Source organism: Ischnura elegans, chromosome 6, assembly GCF_921293095.1.
Source record: "Ischnura elegans chromosome 6, ioIscEleg1.1, whole genome shotgun sequence".
In the NCBI taxonomy this organism is placed as follows: domain Eukaryota; kingdom Metazoa; phylum Arthropoda; class Insecta; order Odonata; family Coenagrionidae; genus Ischnura; species Ischnura elegans.
Genome location: NC_060251.1, coordinates 55,741,452 through 55,767,006, shown reverse-complemented (window position 1 = coordinate 55,767,006; position 25,555 = coordinate 55,741,452). Strand labels below are relative to the sequence as shown.

Sequence of the window (25,555 nt, the reverse complement as noted above, 5' to 3'; positions counted from 1 at the left end):
CATAAAACCGCTCCCCTCTTAATTCCACCCATGTATGATTGCGGACTCGGCACAACACCCGCAATAATATATGGGTGGAGGTACCATGCCTAACCCTCCACCCCCATCCCCTACGCTTACGTGTATGAACTTGGGGAGTGGAGAACTATTACCCTCCCGAGGAGATTTGAGGTGCGAATTATGACGGATATGCATGATGACCGGAAAATCATATCAGGAATAATATGATAGGCGGAAGGGTAATATGAGAAGGGAGACACGGGGAGAAAAAGATGAGGGAAGGGTGACCAATGAAGCCTGATGATAATGGGGTAGTTTCCTTCATCAAAGAAAATGAAAGGCATTGATTGCGATTCGTTACCCACCATTAGTGTAATCATAATATACAAATTATTTGGGTTTTAGAAATCCCAGTTTAAACGAATGTTAATGGTCAATTTTAACCTCATTTGAAAAAGGTCAGATTGGCGGCCATGCGATGTAACTCCACGTGACGTCACAGGGACCTAGATCCTAAACAAGTAGTCTGGAGTTAGAGGACAGCTTGGGGACAGGCAACCACGAAAAATTTTTGAAAAATGACACACCTGAAAATATATTTTACATCATTTAGGCTCTTAAAATTTAACTTTAAGCAGATGCAGCTATTATGTGTCAAAATTAGACAATAGCTTTAAAAAAATTTTTTTTCTCTGAGGCTTTGGGGGGGGGATAAATCCCCTCATCTTCCCTCCACAGTTGCACCACTGCCAGGAAATATAAACATTTCAATGAGATATTTAAAATAAAGTTTCTATTTATTTAATTATTTATAACTAAAAGTGTCACCTACCCCTAGTTAAATTATGTAATAAAATGTTTACGTTACATTTTGGAGGGTACAATATTAGTTACATATATATAAAGGGGTACGGAAGGAAACAAAGACTGGGAACCGCTGCACTAGTGCAATAATTGTGACTACTCCCACCTCTACGAACGAATTACCACGAACGCGCAGAGAGCCTTTTCGCGTCGCATGCTCTTCCCCATAATATACTCTCCACAATTCCCTCTCTACCTTCCCATGCCTCCATCTCCTCTCTCGATCCCGGACTTGGGAGTCTGGCGATGCCGGCTGCTGTCCTTGCCGCCTGGCCGAGCAGGGACAAAAGTCAAACTCCCCACCCACCCACGGCGGGGGCAGCGGAGCGGAGGGGAAAAACGCCGCTGTAAGGAAGAAGGCGGCTCGCCCACGCGAGGAATACAAAATAAAGAGGATGTGTTTGGATGTGTGTCTAAGTAATGGATGGCGAGGGGAATGGAAGTAAATTTGGAGACGGAAAAAGAAGAGGGCGGACAATTTAAACGATTGCATAAGGCATTCTGGGTAAGAAATCTCGACATTAACAGAGAGGGGAGAAGGAGAATAACGAACCGCTCCATAATCGAATGGAAATCTCCTAGATGGGGGAATGAACTGTAAGCGGGAGGGTTTACAAGGTATGGTAAAGAGACGGTTAGAGCGATGAAATTCGATACTGAAATTTCCAGCCCGCAATAAAATACTGGGAGAGCATAAACCCTGTGTGTAAGAATTTATTAGAGAATAACTGTTTGACACAATAACTGTTTTCTGGAGCTATATCAAGGACAGTCTTCACTACACGAGTTACTGACGTCAGGCCCGTACTGGACCCCTTCTTAGGGCGGTGGACGGCCATGGCAAGAGGGCGCCAGCACTATGCACGGGGAGGACTACCATGGGTTCTGGGGGCGTGGGAATGTAATAAATAAATTTGAAAATTTTAATCCATACGCTCTTGAGATTGAATTTAATCTTACCAACATGAATTATATTCATTAAAATTATTATTTTGTTTACTCAAGGCGGTGTTCATTATGCTGTTAAATAAGACATCATTGAAATCAAGTTAACTGCTTAATATTGGTATTCGGACTGTATATTTTGTGAGTTTCGGAACAGGAGGGCGCCTAAGATTTCTAGGCTGAAGAGCGCACCGGGATACGTACCGGTGTCCCTAGTAGGCCTAGTAGTAGGCCTAGCGCGGGCCTGACTGACGCGGGACGAACTGAAGACTAGGATACAAGCTGCTGTGGGTACTGTGTCAGAAGACATGTAACAAAACACCTGATGGGAACTGGAATACCGCTTCGACATTCTTCATGCTACCAAGGGGGCACACGTTTAAGTATACCTAAGCAAGAAGTCTTTCAAAAAAAATAGTAACACTGGCCTATGTAACAGCATCAAATTTAAACTCTTATGTTAAACAGTTATTCTGCAATAAAGTTTAACAATCAGGGCAAGACTTTACGCTCACCATATACAGGTATGGACGTCCAGGGGCTCAGCTAAGAATTAAGGCTAGGAGGGGTTTTAGGCGCAACTAATACTTTGGGGTGTTGTGGGTATTGCATACCCGCCACGGTAAGTGGAAGTTGCGGGGGCCCTCCTCAAGAGAATTTTAAGATTAATGGTTCAAAATGACTAGTTTTACCGCTTTATGAGAGATATTTGATTAATCCTAACACTATTCCATAAGTAATACTAATCCATTAAGTAAAATGAATTAAACTTAAAAATTTCTCTGAACTCTGGGGGAGGGGGTTTAATACACCAAACCCCCCCGTCGCTGCTGCGCCTCTGGGGACGTCCGTACTCGGCAAATGCACCGGTATTAAACCGATGCGTATAAAATAACATTTCCTGTATATTTAATTATTTCAGATTTTCCCAGCGAATCGAATGCAAAAATATTTCTCTTCCATCGCAAAGTTTGATGCTTAGTAAATGCGTCGACGTTTCATGGATAACTCGTCTGCAGAGGATTGATCATCAAGGCATCAGACCCAAACACGACGGCGAAAATCGCGATTGAAACTTCGGTAGCAGAAGATCTGAATCAGTCGAAAACCCACGAAGAATTAAACTCCTTCGTTTTCCGGGAAAGAACTTCTTTGAATAAAATAATAGATGGTTATATATCTATGCTGTTCTGTATCTAATAAGACTGGAAAAACTTCTGCTCCCGCAACTTGCAAAAACTTGCTGGTCTAATCTTAAGGTGGGTAAACACCGCCAAATCAATGCGAGAAAAATGAAATCCGAATTTAATCAACGACATTAAGGCCCATTAGGAAATGAAAAACAGCTGAGTAACGGGGCAAGATTTGCTTGCGCCGACCACGCCCCCTCCCACTCATGCACGATTCTCTGCCGCGCACCGAACCTTCCTTGCCTCGGAGGCGAGGCTACTCGTGTGTTAGGGACTGCTGGGTGCGCCGAATATATATCGCTAGTCGAGAAGGCGTACAGGTGATCGCTTGCGAGCGTTGCTCACGGCTGCCATGAACTTTTGACGACTCGCGAAATTTTACCCGGAGGCAGAAAGGGAAGGCGTGGACTTTTCCTCAACCAACGCTCCCAAACAAGCTGACGCCGAAGGAATGACCACCAACAGGTATCCAGATCGCTTATCCAATTGTGCGCGCACGCTCGAAAAGATTGCATCAAAAAGCACACAAGAAAGAAAAACATTCTAGATACGGAAAATAAAGCGTAGCATTTGTTCCACAAGGTTCTAGAAGATATTTTGGTCGATGATGGGTTCTCGCAGATTTAACACTTATTAGGTTAGAACAAGACTAGATACTCGTAGGCTACAAGATAGGTTTAGATTACCTGGGAGATTAAAAACGGAGACCTTTCAGTGTGACACGGAAAATATATACCAGGTATAATACGTGCTGTACCTCCAAGTTGGACAGATAAAATTAGAAAGAAGCTTTGCCTAAGGGATACGTGCTAGAATTCCTTTTTCCTACGAGCGTTAAAGAATTTCAATAAATGTTTGGAAGAACTCAGATAGTCAAATCTCTCACAACGCGCACCTAAATTATTTACTATTGTCCGACAGGTTAATCCCAAATAAAGCTGCAAACATATTAGATCCGGCGTCGAAAAATTTAATCCGCCAAGTAACTAAAATGCTAAGAAAAATTAAAGTTCGAACGAAATGATAGAGTTTAACAGCTTTCAGACGAATTATGTTGGGAAGCCGCTAAAACCTAACGGCCGTATTCATAGTTTCCTTAGTAAGCTACTAACGCCCAAGTAGCGTTCTAAGTAGTAGCATACTAGCAAAATGGTATTCATAGATCGTTAGTAAGGGCTACTAAGCTTAGTATGCTACTATCTTAGTAGCCGGTTCTTAGTCGCCCTCCGGCCTTGTCTAAGGGAGCTACTAAATATGGCGGACCGTTGTGGATGATCGAACTCCGGTTTTATTTGTATACTGTTATAGAGTTTTTATGCATTAGTGCCAAAATGGAATACGAGAATCCATTCTTCAAGTAAGGCAGGCAACGTATGTAGTGTAATTGTTGACAGGAATTGAAGGTTTTTTGTAGCTGCGAGGAAGCTACGACTTGCAGTGAACTTGTGCCTCTAGTGTAAGTGAACACAATTTGTACATTCAATGCGCCCCTAAGTGAATTAATTGCATATAGACGATGAAGTAAAGAGTGAAGCGACAAGTGAAGTGATTTGTGAGTGTATGAGCTTCGACAAAATTATTTATTTCTTTCATACTGGTTTAACCATTTCGATCAAAGGTATCTACTAGCTGTTGCGAAGGGGATATATGTTTCATATTTGAAGCAGTTGTTCTTTAGGGATACAGCAAACGCTTATAAATTTTCATTCGTTTGTACGCTTATAATTTGTGTTTGATTATATTACTTATTCTAGTCACTTTATCGTGAGCTTTCGGCAGTGTTTACATTTCGCGTATTTCGTTGCGCTGTTGTTTTTGTTTTGGTTACGGTACGAGTGATAGTGGAGAGTGAGATTGGAAGTTTGTTGATGTTACAATTTCTGGTTTAAAAATTTGTTTCAGCCTATTTATTTCATTGTCTACGTAATGGCAATGTGAAATAACATCAACTGATTCTAAATCATTAGTGATGAGTGGGCAGTGAGATGTGAACAATTCTTTCGAACGTCAACGAGTGCAAATTCTTTTGGTGTGTGCAGAGTAATTGGAAAACTGATTATCATTGTTTACTAGAGTTACGTTATAGTGTTTTAAATTAAGTGTGAGTCAAGCTATTCATTGAACCAGTTGATTCAGAATGTACGGATTATAAGTGTCATAAAGACAGCTCGTGAAATGTGAAGTGAAATGTTGTGTGCGTTGTAGTGCTATTTGTGATATGATCAGCAATAAAAATGTGAAATAAGTAACGTTAATTATGCTTTGTTTTTAACAATAACCACCTCTAGAACTATATGCCGTATATTTCCGCACGCTGTCAATATTTGAAATATTTAAATGTAGCGAAGCAGATTGTTGTTTCCTTGACTAACATTTTAGGAGTTGCAAACATATGTTACTAATTGCTCGCACGTAGGTGTTTGTAACGTAATAAATGTGCATCATTCACACATTTATCTCAACGTTATTTTCTTAACGTTTCATTTCTGCATTGCAAAAGTTTTCGTTTCTACTCCGACATTGAGGCGTATTTCTGCTTTCCGAAAACAGATATGTATAATACTGACGTTGCTAGTTATGTTTTTCCATACTAATCACGCATACACTAATGGAAACAAATATCGGAAGTTTAAACAATATGCAATGTATATGATCAATAAGTATACGGCCGTTTGTAAAGCAATAACTGCATCTCAAACATACAAATGCTTCGGTATTACTCATAAATCTACCCTTTCCCAAAGGTACTGCATAATTTTTGTGTACAGCAATCAAAAAATATGTCTGAGATGCGATATCACATCGAATTATCCATTATGAAGTAGAAATTTCAATGCATTTTGCTGAATCAATTTCTTTTGTTTGATAGTTTTACGAATTTTCCGCGTCGCGGAGGAGTCAGATGCAGTGTTGTCAAGCGTAGCCTAGCGGGTTGAACCCAAATCGCTACCGAGTATCGGCTGCCGAGCTGGCTAGTAGCATACTAAGTTAGTAGCTCTTAGTAGTTCACGTAATACAATCCATGAATACCAAATCTTAGTAGGCGACTAAAAGATCTTAGTAGCCGACTAAGTTAGTCGCCCTACTAGCGTGTTTTAGCGGAAATCTATGAATACGGCCGTAAGAAACTACGTGATAGGCTTCGAATGCTCGAGCGATTAAGAACAGATTTATTTCTGATTGTGAGTGGCAACTAGTACTACATCTCAGGTTCGCAATTTATTCCCAGGTACAACTGAAACGATATAATGCACCCGACAGTGGCGTAACTATGAATATGACTTGGGGCTGATGGGATAGCGACCCCTCCCCCCCAGGAAAAAATCTGGTAATTTTTTAAAATGAAATGCCTGGAAACACATTTTACATAATTTTGGCAATAAAAATTTTACTTTAAGCAGATGTAGTTATTATGTGTCAAAACTAGACATTAGTTTTATTTTTTTTTAATTTCTCTGAGGCTTTGGGGGGGAATCTATCCCCTCATCCCCCCTGTACGCCACTGTACCTAGCATATATTCCCATAGAGTCGCCGATATTCTTCCGAATAAAGCCTAGGTATGGAGATTCCGTCATTAATACCCATTGAATGATGCGGGACTTAAATACATGATAGGGTGTTGTCACAGACATGCTGATGTTGCCAATGCGTTACGTTGTTAGGGGTATTTGTCAACAGATACCACGCAATCGTTATTTGTTAAGAACTTATAGAGTTAAATGGGTGGTGTCCAAGCATCTCCCACCACACACCTATTGAAGTGGTTTACATGCTAGTGCGTTGTTGTAGATGAATCATGGATGCGAGGGCATGAGGGACCCGAAGGGAGATGACGCATTCGTTTATGAAGCTGAAGATAGTTCTCGAGTTCTTTTTACTCAGAGACATTTTCGGGGTGTATCAGCCGAGGAACCTCAACGGTATAATACATAATAGCCTGCATCACGGGGACTACATAGGGGAGGTCATATTCCATTCCATAGAAGGCTGATTTCCGCTGCCTTTTCGGTCGCATTTCAATCGGTTCTCAAAGATGTCCGCGGCGCGGAGATGAGTGCAATGAGATCCATTTTTATCCAATATTTTGCAGAATGAAGTTTGTCATTGAGAAGGATATCATTGAAAAGTTATAACTTTGATATATCACATCAACATGTGTATAAATTTCAGTAAATACCCCCATTTATACCTTATTTCTCGATGTAACTCGGATCAATTTGTCCGTCAGCGACGCGAGTGGCGACTTTTGTAAACCCATTAAGATGCGCGGTCGGTTACAACACATTTAGAGACAGACTTGAAGACCCTTTTTTGTACTATTCGTGGCCTGCATGCTGGCTGCGCAGTAACAGGTGGTTGAGGCCAAGATGTGCCAAGATGTTGTTTTTTTTACGGGAAATATGAATTTCATTTACTTATTTCCACCTTCCCCGAAAACAGGACTTTACCCCCCGCCGCCACCGAGGCCGGCAAATGCCATTTTCGTTCCCTTAGTTTCAAGAAATCCACCACGTAATTACAGGTGCATTCGGCGAAATTTAAGTTTATGTATTAACTGGCTATCGCTCGTTGTGGGAGCTCTGCCTCCACTGTGGCATTCTCCGGTCACTCTGACTCACTATTTTTGCCTTCCGTCTGTTCCTTGAGAATCGTTTTTTCGGTATTATCTAACCTACTTAAATTGAATCCTATGCATACCAAACAAAGACAGATAGCTGCCAAAATGACTTTGGTGACATTCCCTATTATCCTCTATTTTTGACACCAAAATTCCCCAAATATTAGTGGCATGGAGGCACTTGGCAACGCTGTAATAGATAATAATGGAAAATTTAGTGTTCCGACAATTTTCCCTAGAGTTTCATACGATTTTAGAGGGGGTCTATTCATTGACTTTTTGTCGTATCTCGTCTCGTTCACCCCAAACGTGCCCGTGAGTGGTCGGAAGTGGGTTTTAGAGTACATATAGATTTAAATGTTCGAAGTTACTTATAAATCTCATAATAGGAAATCGAAAACGTATTTGTTTTAAAATCACAAAACAATGTACATGATAAGAAAAAAGGCAAAAAAGTACAAATCGTAATCATCGTAAACAAAAACCCAATAGATTCTTCAGTAGGACGAGGGGAGAGGTGAGTAGGTGTATCACGTGCTATGGCGTCATGCGCAGAAGCCGATGCGCACTCGTGGAGCATGCATTTCTTCCGAGCGAGGAACAGGAGCCAAGCGCCCTGTTGCACACGGCAAGCTCTTCGCTTTTGTTTCTACCCGCCGCCAGGTTCTTCCTCCTTATCCCCCACCCCTCCTCTGCCTTCATTTCTTGTGGACTTATTTTTCCTCCTCCTCCCACTCCCCTTCCTCATCTTCCCCCACCCCCTCCTTCCCCTCCGCTTTGCACCTGTCTTCCTCCTTGCCTCCTATCTTCGCGCACCGAACTCGACCACGAGGCGTGAAATACTCTCTCTTTCTCTATTGCCCACGCCTTATAAATTGATTTCGTACCACATAAATTCGATACCAATGAGGGGACTACAAATAGGAGGCCGTGTAGAAACTTTATTTCAGTTGCCAATTCGGGCTTTTTTTTACGGGAATTTTCGTTTCCTAATATACAACAAATTCACTTCGTGTATCACAGGTGGGATCGGCGAAATTCAAGTTTATACATTGATTTTAATGATCAAAGTTACTTCATAAATGTACGGTTCAAGACATCGAAAAGTTAATAGTTTTACAATCACAAAACAATGTACCTACATGTCCACAAAAAAAGAACGAACGAACAAAACAAATCGTAACCATCTTAAACAATAACCCAATACTATTTTTCACTTATGCGACATAGGTTTTCAAAAATGCCCTCAGCGCAGCGCTGATAGCAAAGCGATCCGTTTATACCCAATCGATCCGTTTATGCCCGCTCACAATACTTTACAATATTTTATTATTTATTTCAAAAAATAAAAGATCGTAGCTCTTTTACACAAAATTAAGAGTGGTCAATCTATCAGATTCTCCCTTTACCTATTATGAAATGAAACTTCTACCACAATTAAATTTTGTGAAAAAGGTCAACGAACCTTTTCTTATTTAAGTGTATCTAGCTTCCACCAATTGAAGCCTGAATCTGTTGAACTTATTTTATTATTAATAAATAAATATAAGGCTGGAGAGAGTGAAGTGGTTGGATAAAATGAGGAATGAGGAGGTGCTGGAAAGAGTTGGATAGGTAAGAGCAGTAATGAAAAAAAAATGACATTCAGTATGGCATTTTTTGAGAGGCAAGGGGATTTTGAAAACAGCAGTCGAGGGAACGGTGGAAGGAGAAAAGAGAAGAGGAAGACGAAGGGTGAAGATGACGGACGTGGTGAGGTCAGGAAGAAGCTACAGGGAAACTAAATGGGAGGCCTTGGACAGAGTGAGGTGGAGACGACTTCGGTGTTTGGGACCTGCCAGCAGAAACGGAGAGTGAAACAAAACGAAAATTTTTCGTTTCGACCCGGAGGGAAACGAAAATACGAGACTTAGGTTTATTTTCGTTCCTGCACGAAATTAAAATCACCAAGGAGTTTAGTTTCGACCCGGGACGAAACTTTACTCCCGTGAAGGAAACTAAATTAATCGAAACTCCGCTTGCTGATAGTAAAGTTTCCATCCCAAAAGTGGAGTGGAGGGGGATAAGAGAGAATAGTTTCGATCCATTACGTTTGACATACGTGCAGAAAGGTCAAACATTCTGCTTAAAAATCGAATGGCCAGTTTGCGTTCACCGTTCTCCCGTTAGTGGTGAAAACATAGTTCATATATATATGTATATAAGGAGCATGGGTAAAAATATGAGTGCCCCGTTCATCTAATGGCGGTAGGCCGAACCTCTACTTCACTCGACCATACTTCGTACACGGTGTGTTGGTCGAAACAAAACATTTGGAAGGTGAAGCACGTGGTCCCTCCAGTGCGAAACATTATCTGCGCTTAGTTTCGTCCGAAAGTTTTACCTTAGTTTCGATCCGAAATAGTTTTGTATCCGATTTCGTTTTGACCCTGAGTTTAGCCCCCCGGGTTAAATCCATTTCTTTCCGTTTCTATATTTCGCTGTCGGAACGAAACTATTGAAATTTTACTGATTTTGAATTTCTTTTAGTTTCTGTTGCCATCCCTGCCTGCCAGTAAAGAAGGGCAGAAAACCAGCTGATGATGATATTTACCACCGTGAGGAGTATCACTGAAAAGTCAACTTTACAGATAACATCATCACGAATATTAATTTCGGTTAACTGCCCTGAAAATGGCTAATTTTTCCGTGAAAGTCGGATCGCTTTGCCCGTCAGCGACATGAGTGGTGACTTTTGTAAAACACTTGAAATCCGCGGTGGGAGACAACATTTTGAGGCCTACCGGATAATACTTTATAGAACATTCGTGATCAATACAATTGATTTAAGAATACACATCACTTCCTATCGAACGAAATTATAATGCCTTTAAAATTTAAAACTTAAAACAACGCATCGCTTTCTCTCTACTAGTCGTATATTCCGATTTTTTGGGGATTTGTACTCTTTTAAAACTTGGCTATCGTCTTGAAACTTACAGGGATTATGCATTGGTCAAGTTTTTCCTGAATTTCAAACATGAAAAATTACATCTAAAACAATAAGGTTAAATATTTAAATTGACATACACGTAAATGTTGCCAACGGTTTACTTTTAAAAATTTGATAATTTTAAGACGATGACAACAGCTTTAAACCAATAATACGTCACCAAAAACATCGGTAAGGTGTGAGGAATTGATATACTTATGCTAATATCTTGATCTTTTCATGATACGTCGTAGAGACACTTGCCAACATATACATGTCAGTTAAATTAGAAACTTAGTATCCGAGGAAATGTTGAGGTAAAATTGAAAAGTGTATGATACATAAAGAACTTCAGGGACAAGGAAATAGGCCACCAGGGATTTAATTTTTGCCAGCCGAAAACAAAGGTCAAGGATTCGAGTCTCGCCTGGGTAGGTTTCTCCTATCTACGGGCTGGGTGTTCGTCATCGTCCATTATTATTCGTTTGATTCCGTTGATTTAAAAGACTTTAAATGCGCCGAGTTCGGGGAGGGGAATATAAATAAATATATTCAATAAGTACTCTCGGCGTATCCTATTCTTATTCAGACAGAAACAATAAAGATAAGATATATATTTTACCGAACATCTACAACATCTCAACAGGACTATCAAAATTATATTACTTTTTCCCTCGAACAATAAAGGACTTGTATTGTTAATGTTCGAACAAACTCAGAGATTCAAATCCCTCTCAGCAAGTATCTAAATTTAATATAATTCTCGTACTAGTTAGCCGAAGGTGCCTGACGCACTTTCCAACGCTCCGAGGACCGCACACATTATGTGCTCATGAGAAAGTTTGAGCACTCAAAAAAGTATTTTCCTCGCATTCCAAATTTCCACTTTCCCATGCAAAATAATTGGGCCGACGTCTTTCCCGATGTGGAGGATCTCAGTCCAACCTCACTCGAGCCCAGTACATGGCGATCGTCATTCAATTGTTTGGAGGTCAGTGACTGTTTCTGACCCACCCTAAAATTGATTGCCTATCGCATCCTCACGAGATGATCTCAAAATCACCTTCGAGATCCACCATCGTCCGTTCACGCAGCCCGAAAGCGTATGATTCTGAGATTTCATCATCAAAGCATGTTCTTAGTAGCCAATCACATATAATTTATTGAAAAAATGATATTATAGGGTTTAAAAAAGGTACCACAGGCAGCTCTCACTGATTCAACGAATCACAATACGCTGAGCATAGACGATTGCCTATTTTGCAAATCAATTTTTCAGTCTGAAAATTTCTGCTTAAATACATAGACGCACAGTTAGCATGGCAATTGACCAAAATCCTCATATCAAACTATGTATGCACGGAGAATGATAGATGTATGACACCTTTAAATTTCATGTACATGTATTATCATCTCATTTACTTATGCCATGAGTGTTTACGGAAATCCTGAATCAACTTTACACTTTATTAAAGGGATAGGTTCATTCATAAAATTTACACTCACGCCCAGCAAGAAATAATTTTTATTTTCATATGCTTCCTACAAAGACCTTAATTGCCATGCACTTATAATTGGTTTATATTCCTACAAAATAAAACTCCCCTCTCAAATTTAGCAGTTTAATGACTACCTTGGAAGAAAATCCCGAAGCATTATTATCTTTATAATAGACTTATTTTAGTAAAATATGAAAGATGAAGCGATAACTTTCATATCCGTGTATTAAACAGACTGTGAAACTAAAACTCCATTTATTTCAACTATTAATCCACGCCGTACAGGTTAACTCACGACTTCAAGCAAATATATACATTTACTTGCTTTAGCTATAAAAATATATAATTTATTTTCCGAACGAATTGTGGGCAAAATGATTTCTCTTCGTAAGTTTGACTCATGAAGCGGAAATATTCCACGTTTTATTCCTCACAACTGTTACCTCAATCGTATGAATAACTAACATTTCTAAACCTGAGTAATTTCCAGTAATTCTATAGATAAGTTTTCAGATAAGTTATTTTTCCGCGAGATAGTTTCCATGACACTTGTATCCACGATAAGATATTCCTCGACCAATATCGGAAACACACACTTGCCGAGAATTTTATGGCAAGATCACTATCTCTCCCGTGGCGTAATGCCAGATAAGCAGCAATTTGATTCGTAAATAACTCGTAGGTAACGGTTCTTCGCAAGAGTTTTATGGACGGAAATTTGTGCATTAACTATCAAAAACCTAATGATATTACATATCCTCCACTGATAACATAATAATACAAAATACTTAATGCAATGGTGCAGAATAAAAGAATCCTTCAATAAAGTTAGCTGGGACCCACAGTTAAGATTTCGATGTTCACGAAGAAGACACATATTAAGTGCACGATTAAGTCATTCTCAACTTATTACGTCCTTTGATTAGACCTTAAATGCTATAGACTCTATAATTACGGCTAATATTCCTAAAGGGAAAAAAACCTATCCGAAAAGCTCAAACTTTTACATTGGCATAAATCCACTACATACCTTAGTAACATACCACAGTATCAGTATTACTCGCTCAATCAGAATGTTCCATTGAGATCGCTTTAATATTTTCATAGCACGGTATTATACCATTGCGAACACAGTTTCAGTGTCCATGCGTCTAGACTTGCGAAGAAATGATTCACAACCACAGGGAATTACTGGACGTGTTGAGAGGTGAATATTTTTTTTCTACTATTCACAATGTGCCTTATGTAATGGGAGCTTCAAAATAAGTCGTTTCATTCTTACTACACCTATAATGCCTGGAAGAGAACAATAAAATATGCTAACCAGGCAAATCAGGGAACTAAGGAAAAAGGAAAGTAACGTAGCAAATTTTAATGCACTTTCACCGTTCATTGTTATCAGTTGAAACACCGTCCCATCTAAAAAGCCTTGCATGCGACGTAAAAAGCCTGTTCGTGGGCGATGGAGACGAGAAAAAATAAATAAAAAATACAGACGTAGATGTCTTTACCTGAAGATAATTCATCATCATGATCATTAGTCAACATTCCTAAGATTGGATTGACGCAGCTCTCCATTCCTCTCTCCTATCCGCTCGCCTTTTCATAGCGACGTATTTCTTCTCTTTTACATGTTTTAACCCTTGAGGCCGTTTTACACGGTACACGGAATTGCACAGGTTAGAGCTGCATTAATTCCTAAAATGGCGCGGAATTGCGCGAACGCATGAACGAAATTAGAACAGGGGCTATTTTGCCGTCTCGCATCCACGCATTCTCACATGTGTTCTGGCAATTCACCGCTTTACACGACGCAATTTTGATTGCGCCTTCGCACGCACGTCAGATGGCGCAAATCCGTGTACCGTGTAGGCCGTTTTACACGGTACACGGAATTGCGCAGGTTAGAGCTGCATTAATTTCTAAAATGGCGTGGAATTGCGCGAATGCATGAACGAAATTAGAACAGGGGCTATTTTGCCGTCTCGCATCCACGCATTCTCGCATGTGTTCTAGCAATTCACCGCTTTACACGACGCAATTTTGATTGCGCCTTCACACGTACGTCAGACTGCGCAATTCCGTGTACCGTGTAAAACGGCCTTTATAGTGCCGAGGAGCGCCATCGCACTCCTTCTATCTCTCGCTAAAAGTGCCACGGACCACGGACCTAATTATAAAAATTAACTCATATTACCAAAAATTCGTCAAATACTACATTAAAAAGGTGACACCACACATAATAAATATTTCCTAGGGTTTTTGAATACTATATACCTTTATGATTTAATGCTTTCCCGGCGAACAATATGTGTACATTTTTCTCGGGATTCCCACCGGGTTAATGTTTTTATATCGGCCAACATTTCAAGTACCGTCTCGGCACTCATTTCACTTTATGTATTATTTTACTCATTTCTGTGTTTCAGCCCTGATGATGAGTGCCGAGACGGTACTTGAAATGTTGGCCGATATAAAAACATTAACCCGGTGGGAATCCCGAGAAAAGTTTACCCATATATACCTTTAGTTGTTTTTGAGGCCTCATTTTTTTCCTAACCTACTGCAAAATCAGCAATAATGCATCGGCACTTTGAGCGTAGTACCTAGGAAATAGGTACTAAAGGTTTAAAAACAGCCCTACGTAGTGAATTCGGGGTCGTCTAAGATTGTTTTTCATCAGGCTATCATGCATTGTATTGCCTACTAAATTGCCCCTTATGAGGATGATTGCCAATGTTAAGTATAAAACTAATACGTAATTTTCAGAATTTTTTTAATTTACGCAATAATTCCTGAAAACCTGTGAATTGCCCCCCCCCCCCCCCCCACCCGCGAAACAGAAGGCGACTGAAATCAAAACGCTCAAATAGTATAACAAAGAAGTCGAAGGTGGGACAGGAGGTGGGTGCATGAGGAACAACAGGCCGACTCGTCATGCTTAGCACCAAACGAGTGCGAAAGAGGCCGTCGACGGGCGGGGGAGAGTAAGAAGGAGACTAGCAGAGTATCAAATGACACCACCGCCACCTCCCCGCAGAGCTCCCTAAACAAGCTGGTCGGCTTTATCATCCCCTTCAACCTCACTCCCTCCTTCCTCACTGCCTCCAAGCACTGCGTCCACACTCCATGCAAGCCGAGACGACCCGTCGCGACGAGCTAAATTCCATACGAATGGCGAGCCGTTTTGCGATTTGAGTCGCAGTTTACGCATTAAGACTTAACGGCAGTCAAAAGAAATAATTAGCTTCCCTGCCTTAGGGTTCGGTAAAAAGATCACGGAATAAAAGCGCCGATAACAAATGAGGACGACAGTACGAGCTCAAAAAAGTTGAAAAATAATTGAAAATCGACCAAACCTAAAGCTGATTCTCCAATCAATTGAACCAGATTGAGAAAAATCTACCAATATATGTAATAAATAACCCATTTCCGACCTGACTCGCTCATAAAAATGCTTGGGGTGAAGGAGACGAGATACGACATCAAGTCATAGAATCGAACCCCTCTAAATTCATCTAAAACCGTAAGAGAAAATGACCACGCACAAAAGTTTACATGGTTATATACCAGCGAAAAAAAGAATCCTTACATAAATGGAAGCCATCAGTTTGCAACGCCTCCGTGGCGCAATCGGCTAGCGCGTTCGGCTGTTAACCGAAAGGTTGGTGGTTCGAGCCCACCCGGGGGCGTTCTTTTTTCTTGTACCCTTCGTTTCCTCTTAGTTCTTTTAGGGCAATTGAACGCAGTTGCAATAGTCAATGTTATTTTTTAATATTTGATAGAATTTACTGCACACGAATCTCTGTTGCTGTACATTAACTGTGGAAATTCTCGTCTTGAACTGTGATTCTCGTTTTACATGACAAGACTCCATGCTATCTTTATAAAGTGCCCCACCAACGCCCTAAATTTTCTATCCAGTGAAGGTTAGATATCACCGAAAAACGATCCTTAAATAACAAACGGCAGGCAAAATTGGTAATTACTAGCCTAGTACTTACTGGAGTTCATTTATCGCTATTATTTCCATATTCTGGACTTCTCGGCGGGCGAAGTATTATGCGCCCGCTGAGAAGTCCGGTTTTGAATTAAATTTTCAGGTAATTCAATTGGTATCGTTTGATTTTTGTACTGAACGAAGTGAGTGCTATCGGCAGATTATTCAGTGTACTACGGTAAATGATTCTTCCGGAGTATTCTTACCGCGCAATCACTTATCTCACGCTGCCGTGAAAATAGAAAAAAATCCACTGCAGCACGGCCACCATATCATAGTCACATCTTACGGACGCCAACATGCTACGGAAGATCAGATCATATAAAAAAGATAGGAGAGATAGACTGTAGAACAGACAGATTCTTTTTTTCCACGATCAGTAAGAGATTATAACGGCAGCGTTAGAACTCACAAATAGATTTGATGACTTGTGGTGTGGCCTACTAACTTACGTACACCTTTATGTATCTTTCTGAATTTTATTATTATTTCTAACAGCATGTGGTAGCACAATTTGTTGGTATGCATAACGCTTCTTGAACCGTGCGGTGTGCATGTGAGAATCCAATTGCATGCTGCATGTTAGTGATTAATCACCCTCCTGCCTAACACCCTAGAAGTGGCTCGCAGGGTATTCTGTAAATGTACCATTCTGAATACCTATATAATTTATAAATTTCAAACAAATTATGCTTTTTAACCAATTCTTCACCCTTGCCGGTTGATATAGAGTATGAAAAATAAACTTACACGTACTTTCTTATTTTTTATACACGCCGTAACACATAACTTTTGACACATAGGTCGCAGAAAATTTCAAGTATTATTATCAATATTATGCACGGCCCCCATCACACAAGCTTTGGCACCACTGCACTATGTACGCCTCCCCCGCGATCTACATACACCCAACAACAGGAGCAGCCCATTTCCTCCTCGCCCCCCACCCCCATCCTCCGACTCGGTAACCACAAGCCACCGCACGCATACCTCCTCCACGAGAGGGGAGACAGGCTACGGAGACACGCTCGCCTAAGAGAAGTGGAAAGGGAGAAGCCACGAGGAGAAAAGAAAGATGCCAACGGAACATGTCTCCGCTAAGACAATCCCCCTTCAGCTTCATGTGCGCATGCAAACAGTGGCAGCCAACTGCACACTACTCATGCGAAGCTTCAACGCGAGTTTTGGATCCCTTATCAGTTCATAATAGGGTAGTTTCCTTCATCAAATAAAACGAAAGGCATTGCTTGCGATTCGTTACCCACCATTACTGTATTCATAAAATACAAATTATTTTGTTTTAGAAATCCCAGCTTAGACGAATGTAAATGGTCAATTTTAAGTTCATTTGAAAAAGGCTAGATTGGCGCCAATGCGATGCCACTTCACATGACGTCACAAGGACCTAGATTCTAAACGAGTAGATAGGAGTTTTACACCGTCTTAGATTACCATTGCATGCAAGAGGCACAGAGCTCAGGGAAACATGTCTTGATAATCACTTATTGAAACTGGCTAAGGTAGGAAAGTTTCCTTCGTTTTATAGGGTATTTATAATCCTTATTTAAGCCAAGCGTTACCAGCCAGCTGGTCACTCTGCTACCTGCTAGCAGCCTGCATCGTAGTGGCATATCCTCGCACCAAGGTAACCTCACACGGCGGCAGCCGGAACCAGAATGACGTTACACGGGCTTTTCCCAGCATTCATACTTACAAGCTTGTTATTTGTAACCGTCGCGGCTTCGCGCGCTTGAAAAGTTTCACTTTTCATTTAATCGCGAAAAGTAGATATCGTCATTTAAAAATCTAAAAGCGTGAAATATGTACTCCAGGAGTACTAAAAAAAAATTGGAAGCCCCAGTCGGCAGTTATGTGTGATAATTCCAGTCTAGAATTCTCATAGAAGTTTGCCCGACACTGTTCGGAATTATTCCGATCGGTTTTCAAACCGAACAGTCTATTCCAAATGGTTTGCAACGCAATCGAAATCAGAGAGAAGATTTTCAAAAACAACAAAGTGCGATGGCGTTGGAACCGATCGGAATCTATCGAACGGAATGAAAACCGATCGGGATAATTGTATAGCCTCAAAATAAACAGAAAAATACTCTCTCACACACACCTCCCTCCAAGCCACCTCCACTCTCCCTCTACTTTTATTTCGGGCTCTGTCATTGAGAGGATTCGCCGATTCACTTCAATTTTTATTGCACCTAAAAAATAAAATCATGTGAAATGTTAAATTATTAAATAAAAAGAAAAGATCCAACGACACTCAGCCCATGTTATACAGCTGGAGAGAATAAAAAAAGGTCCCCGGATCCCCAAATATAACTAAAAGTTTTCTAATTATTAACATAAAATACAATCGTGAGAGGAAATTCTCTTTCGTTGCAGCAATGAAAAATTCCGCCTAAGAGAATAATTGATTTTATACGAAAATTATAATTTTGGATAATATAACGAATGAGTATGTTAATTGACGAAAAGAGACACTAGCCCTAAACATAAACCACACCTGTCCCCAACTCCACGTAATATTTATTTATAATTTTCTGTATCCTTCATTTTGTCAAAAAATCTTGTTATTTTCCTAATCCTCTCATGTCTACCCGTAATCCTTCAGCTTTAGCAACACTCAATCACCCCTCAAATAATGTGAGTGTTTCCCTCATCTTAACTTGGAGGTCCGCCCTTACCTTTTATCATTATTTAAGACAATGCCATCAAGAATATTACATAACTGAGGTACCGAAGGCATCTAAGCATTATGTCTTAACTTAATCACTACGGCAGATATCGAATATGAAATTTGGATCTCCACAGGGGTTTTAAATGAGCAAGGCGTACCATATTGGAAAACAAATAATTCACCATCGGTATTTTAAGAATACCCCGAGGAAGTGAATGTTTTCGACCAATATTGCGTACATAACCGCTATTAGAAATTCCTGGCGTCTCTTCGTATATAGACCGTTTGGGAGCAAATGAGAGAACACACTGCTTGGGAATCCGATATTGCGGCAGAATTATAAAGAGAGAACTTCGCTTCATCATAAAATATAAAATAAAATTACGATTATGCATGCGCATTGATTACACATGAAAGATAAATTATCTTTCATTTTTGAGTTTTTTTTCTGTTCCCGTTACTGTTACTCAGTAGAATAACGAATTCCTATGCCTTTCCGAACTGGAGGAGTTCGAGATGTGGAAGTGGAGAAGAAGAGGTGAAACGGACGGAGAGGAGGAGCGACGAAATACTAGACAATGGGAGAAGCAGCTTCTAGATGAGATACGAAGGAGACATTAGGTATGGATGGAGCGAGTACTGATTTTGAGCGGGGAGGGGATGTTGAAAACAGTTTTAGACGGAAGAGTGTTGGGTAAACGAAGGAGAAGAAGGAAGAGAATAGGATTTTTAGACGGAATGAAAGGGAGTAGGCGTTATTGTGAATTGAGGAGGGAACTACATGGAGGAAGGGGAGGCTGCCAGAATGCTTCCGAAGCACTCCATGGAAACCTGCCTTAATTTGTAGAAACTTTAAACATATACCTTTCCGTTCAGGAAATTATCTCTTATTATTTTCCTTCTTCCGGACCTAGAAACATAGAGACAATTGGAGATGATGTTCTCAGGGTCGCTCTGAAAATTATTTTCTAAATACCTAAAGTTTATGCGTTTTAAAGTATGCGTAACATTTTTTAGCCCGTGTAGTGTGTATGTGGGAATCCTATTGCATACTGCGGATTGATCATCCCCCGCCAAACACCCAACCTGAGGCTCGCAGGGATTTATGTAGATGTACATGAAAGCAATCTAAGTCTTACGCGAGTGCAGATCACTTGCATAAATCTTAGAAATACTCGATTTTGGTCAAGTACCCTACGTTTCGCACAAAGATTTGTCAACTCACACGGTCGTCCAAAAACAGGCAATATTGAGGGCCCAAATATACGTACTTTTTAACCCTTTTGTCGGGCGGCCGTCGACGTGATTGAAGTTTCGTCATCCTTGGACGCGCGATTCACGAGACGCGGCAAAAGCCCACTCGCAAAGGGATGATGGATGACGGGAAGGGAGAGGCGATGGGTCCAGGTGTCCGGGTGACTTGCAGAATACGTCCGAGGGTATCGATCGAATCAAAGAGCACGATCCGTGAGATGGGGGTCTTCCGCCCGCCCTCCCACTCGCACATGCCCCGTTTCCACTGCGCTCATCTCCCGCTTGCTTATCCAGACCATTAACCCCACTGCACCGACGTTAACTACTGCGGAATACGTGGTGAATGGTAGTAGTAGAATTACGTTTTAGGGGTGTATAAATTCCAGGGTCATTTGCACCGCTCATTTGTTCTCGAAGTAAAAGAAGGCTTATTTCTTAGATGATCCCACCAACTTTCGGATTCTCGCCGCGTTGTTTGTCGTAGGGTGGCAATGTTTCGCCTGGATTACACCAGGCGTCTTCAGGTCGAAGTGCCGATATCGGTACATTAACCGCGCTATGTAGCACTATTTCATCGCTGATGCGTTGTGATTGGCCGCATTCTCTCACTGCTGTACTTGATCGGCCGTTTTCTGAAACACTCTCTTCCAAGAATTAGTCCACATTGTCCACCTTTGAAAATGACATAGTGTACATGTCGAAACCTGGGTCGGTCGAATAAACTTTTGTGGAATATACAACTCAGTGTATCTTTTATGATGTTTCCATAACTTGTGATAAAAAAACACAGAGTAACATTTCGCTTCAAGAAAAGGTTAAAGAAAGTGCGTTCCGGCACTGCTAATATTGCCATGACGTCAATGGAGATTAGCGATGGGTAATACTAGGAATTCGGCTAAGAAAAATATGCAACTCGCAACACAACGATAGCCGCTTGTACTCCCTTGCTAGTATGTAGAGCACTGACGGTATTTTTGTTGTGATTCGGATTGAATAGATTTAGGCGCTTTCCTTGTATTTTCAGTCGCTAATATCTCGAAAAGTACATTGCTAAAACAAAAATTACACCTCATCCGTATCCTTTTATGCCTGTGTGAAATTTGTGTATACCATGCATCTCATTAATTATGTTGTATCTTGCATGTAACATGACATTAGCTTTCACTCCGTAGATTTTCGCAGGTTTTTCACGCCCCCCTTCTTGTGTGGGCGTTTCCCTGCACTGAGTTTATACTACTCCCTTATCCTCATGTTTTTTCCCGCAAACAGAAATATTTTTTCTTACACAAAATTTTCACATGTACTTGTTTATCTTGTTTGAAATTTAACTAACAGCGTATATTATATATTTTTGTATTGTAAATGTTTATTTACCGTTTATAAATACGTTTGCATTGACGCTATCGATGGGTTAGGTGGAACAGTGGACTTACTAGTCTCAACCTCGCCCGAATAAAGACATCTATGGTATGGTATTTTGGGGAGGCGACCGAAAGCTGAGGTTATTTGCGCCACTAGGGAATGGGTATGGAAGGTAGGGTGGAGAGAAACCCGACGTCGGCATTAGCCTGCTCTTAACGAAAGGCGCCAAGGGGACAACGGAATAACGTCCCATCCGACGGACGGACTGCTGCGCTTGAAATGTCCTCCACACCACACTCGAGCAAGAATTGGGCACACTGAAAATTCTCTGCCACTGCACTGCCGGGATTTGAAACAGAGCCCTCTGGGTGGGAAGCCAACACACTAGCCACCACACCAACCCGATCCCCAAAGACATACATTGGACATTGCAACATTTCCACTGTTTTATTTTTGACACTGCGCGTTTCGTTGCTACAAACAACATTATCAAGTATCAAAAATTAAACTCAGTGGAAATACTGCAATTTCCAATTTTACTTATACTAAGAACTTCCACCACATCGTGCCTAAAATCATACAATATATATTACAATTATTATTTACTATCAAAATTACCAGCAAAATTTAAATGAGATGTTGCGGTGACACTTGAGGGAGTTCCCATGTGAGGAGGAGAGTGGACACGAAGCAGATCCGTCGGTGGGAGCGACATGACGCGAGGAAAAGTGGAGGTCAGTCAAGAATAATCGCTGCAACCTTTTTCTTGGCCGAAGCAGCCTCACCACCCATCAAGTCTATCCCATTCATTTTCAACCCTTCAGTCTCCGACGCCCACTCGCGGGCCGGAATATCACCACCACGGCATTGTACCGCTTGCTTCCGTCAGTCAAGGACTTCTCTCCCACAACACCGTCTTTTGTTTCGATGACATCACAGCCCACTTGACCTGAATCCTTCACGGAAAGGACATGTTTCCTATGGCAGCCACTCGATTGTTAGAACTACTTACTTTGTGAAGTTAAAAAAAAAGACAACTTTCACCATTTCCATTAAGACTGAATCGCACGATCATTTTTCACGTATAAGTCCAGTGGTCATTTTCACTATCCTTTTCATTTTCGCATATATATTACACCATTATTCGAGAATATAAACAAGTAGAACGCCAACTACCGTTCGAATTCGGAAGAAGAGCTCCGAGGATACAAAGCACATTGGAAACCACGTTATCAAAGCATTGGCATTGTTGGGTATTTTCTTATTTCTATTGTTATTTTATTGGTAAAAAGGTATCATAACGTCGTAAGTAATATATTTTATGCACTCATACTTTACAATGATGCCTTTTTTTCAGCCAGTACAATCTAGTTGTGAAATACAGACGCAACTGGTTGAAGAAAGAGAGTTTTGAAACTTGTTCAATGTTGACGTTCAACTTGCGTAAATGATATTCAGGCACTTAATATCAATTTTAATTATTTACTTTATGCCTTATTCCTTAATTTACAATTGTTGAACCCCAGTATTCAGTATTTTTTCAAATAAATGTTTTTCGTCACACTTTGTCGTCAACTACTTGAACAAAATGATAAAAATACAGAAAAAATAGATGCTACAAAATGCTATAAACTGTAATTGAAAGTGCTATAAAATTAAAATGCTATTTTCAAGTATCTCTATAAATGCCTTATAGTTGCCAATTTATTGCTAAAATGCATCATTTACTGTGATCGTGGTTTGTAGGGTTAAGATAAGGGGTCGCAACACCTTAGTAACCGAGTTATTGAAACGCAACAATATTTAATGCACTTTGCAGTTGCCATGAAAACTGTTTTTCTCGGGTATCCCGACTTTTCGACGTCTTATTTCATACTATGGCTTTTAGGGACATGAAATAATTTAGGTGAGACGAAAATGTGCGTTTATTACTGTCTGAAACAATTAACTTTTGAGTTTAGTTAAACGAAAGCTTTCGGCGAGTATCTACAATACAAATGGAACACATCACCCATTTTGAGATTCCTACATTGACATTCCCGGCATCGACTCTTTCTGCATTCATAGTTGTACAGGCTTAATTTCGCTAATAGACCGAATCAAGGCCTCAATCGTTTACTACTATATTAGCAGCCCTGACTACACGCGCGAATAGTCTACTAATGTTATAGCAGTCAACTTCAACGTGTAAGACCAGCTTTAAAGCCATCAAGTTAGAAATACGTTTGAAGTTGAGTGCATATCTTCACAACAGCTATACCCACTATCACGATTCATGGCAGATGGAAGTCACGGAAATAATTGCTTAAATTCGGTGAAAGTACGATATTGTTTAAAGTTTCGGTGAGTTAGAAAATATTTGCACGTAAAGTGGCCGGAATTAGCGACTGAAACGAATATGTATCATAACATAAAAACTAGGAAAAATCTAGTTCGATGGCGAAGTTCAGCAGCCATAAGTTGTGAAATAGGGTTAGTTACCGAAAAGAAGACCAAATATTCACTCAAAATAAATAACTCCATTGCTACCTTTGCGTAAGAAAAGGACCAACGACGAACTGTTCACAGATGCGACGTCAGTCACGCGCTTAGAGATAAAATAATAAGCTGAATGACCGCATTGTAAACAAATCGCTGATAAGCGACGACTGATTAGGTAATATGGGTTCCAAAGCAGCATATCGAAACCAGGCGTATTTACCGAAGAAAAAGAGAAAAAGATTTGAGCTAAGAGTTCGGGGCTTTAATCTTGTTATTGGAAGATACAAAAGGTCCTGTGACACACATATCGGGGTCATCAAAACCGCAGAAATAACTCCTATATATTCATTTTCGGCGCTATATTTATGCCTTGCTGTGCTAAAAAAACACTTGTATCTTTGCCTGTTAGCAATCAACCATCAAAGTACACTCTTAATTACGAAGATAATTTGCTTTTCGTTTTCTACATCTACATCTACATAATACCCCGCAAGCCGCCTAAAAGGCGTGTGGCAGGGGGTGTTAGGACACCAGCCGTTTACATCTATTTAAAAAAAAAAAAAAGTGCTCTAACGAGGTTGGGACAAGCGTTTATTAAAGTCCTTTATTGTTCGGGGGAAAAACGAATTCTTATATCTATCCGTTCGGCTAAAAATCTCTCTTAATTTATCGCTTCTGTCGGACCTGGAAATATAGTGTGGCTCTAAGATTATGTTCTCTGTGTCGCTCTTAAATATATCCATTCTTAATTGTTCAAGCAATCTAAGCCTAGCGCGCAGCCTCCGAGTCTCCAACGGCTCCCAGCCTAATTCGCTTAACATCTGGGTAACACTGTCTGTACGCCCGTAGCGGTTTTTGACGAAACGCGCAGCCTTCCTTTGTATCTTATTCAGCTCGCGGATTAAGTCTTTCTGCACTGGATCCCATACACTCGCTGCATATTCAAGGTGCGGTCGGACGAGAGCGAAGTAGCACCTTTCTTTTACTTTCTCATCCGAAAATCTTCCCACAATACGCTTGACGAATCCTAATTTCTTCAGGGCTATACCGCAAATATTCTTTATATGAGTTCCCCACGTGAGGTTCGAGGTTATCGTAACTCCCAGGTACTTCACTTCGTCTGTTGCCTATATGTTAATGCCATCTACTGCATAAACATTGTTAGTGTTGGACGAATTCCACAAAAAATGTACCGCCATGCATTTGCTCAGATTAAGTTCGAGTCCCCACTCTTGACTCCACAAATGAACGTTGTTTAAGTCCGATGATAGATTTCCATAGTCAGAGTGATCACTAATTTCGCGATAGATGACAGCGTCGTCAGCAAATAAACGTATTTTACTGCTAATGCGGGAGCAAAGATCGTTAATGTATATAATGAACAACAGGGGGCCGATTACGCTACCTTGTGGAACACCTGATGTAACTTTTACAACATCAGAGCTAATTCCGTCAAGAACTACTTTTTGTTTACGATCTCTGAGGAAGTCGCGTATCCAGTTTACAACTGTTTCGTTTAATCCGCATGACTGTAATTTGTATAAAAGTTTGTTGTGAGGTACAGTGTCGAAAGCTTTCTTAAAATCTAGAAATAGTGCGTCAACTTGTCTTTTCGATTCACCAGATTTTATAACGCCGTGAAGAAAGAGCGCGAGCTGTGTTTCGCAGGATCTATTTT

General features: G+C 40.5%; 1 protein-coding gene and 1 non-coding gene across 2 annotated transcripts in view; one reads left to right on the top strand and one right to left on the bottom strand.

The window, feature by feature from the left end:
• The window catches only part of LOC124161372, a 495,044-nt gene that overhangs the window by 23,477 nt on the left and 446,012 nt on the right, over nucleotides 1–25,555 (bottom strand). The window lies entirely within an intron of this gene.
• On the top strand, nucleotides 15,707–15,780 carry Trnan-guu. Its single transcript has one exon. It is a non-coding gene; the product is annotated as a tRNA-Asn (tRNA).